Here is a 535-nt window from a genome sequence, read left to right as displayed (position 1 = left end):
TGTATGATAACACACCTATTAGGAGTCACTGTTTCCAGAGCAAGAAAATAAAAGCTAGAAGTATAAAATAAATGAAGTAAAAATCTTGTATTTCGCGGAAGGAGCCTAGATGCAATGGGCAATCTACAGCAATGAAATGTCCTGGGGCCCAGCTCTTTGGAGGAAGGTCGGGGGCAGGAAATACTCTGGATGAACCTTGAGGCATCTCCGTGCCAGAAAGCAAGGATATCAAAATATGGGGTAACAGCAAAAGGACACAGAGCTCCCACTGCCGAGGAAGCTGAATGTCAAAAAGGATTAATGAGTGCACTTGAAACACTGCAATACACAACATGTGGCAGTTCAGAGTGATACTAATGGGGCATGAGGATAAAGGGAGGCAGAGGGAGAGAAACTCATGGATAGAGCACCAACACCTTACTCTGCAAACTAGCAGTTAAGGCAAAGAACTAAGCACTTGTCCCTGTGTGAACTGTATTTCAGAGTTACCAAATTGTCCCAGTTGATGAGGGAAAGGTCTTTACAAAAGCCTTCC

Source organism: Hipposideros armiger, unplaced genomic scaffold (genome assembly GCF_001890085.2).
Source record: "Hipposideros armiger isolate ML-2016 unplaced genomic scaffold, ASM189008v1 scaffold_729, whole genome shotgun sequence".
NCBI lineage: Eukaryota > Metazoa > Chordata > Mammalia > Chiroptera > Hipposideridae > Hipposideros > Hipposideros armiger.
Note: the sequence above shows the minus strand (reverse complement) of the source record.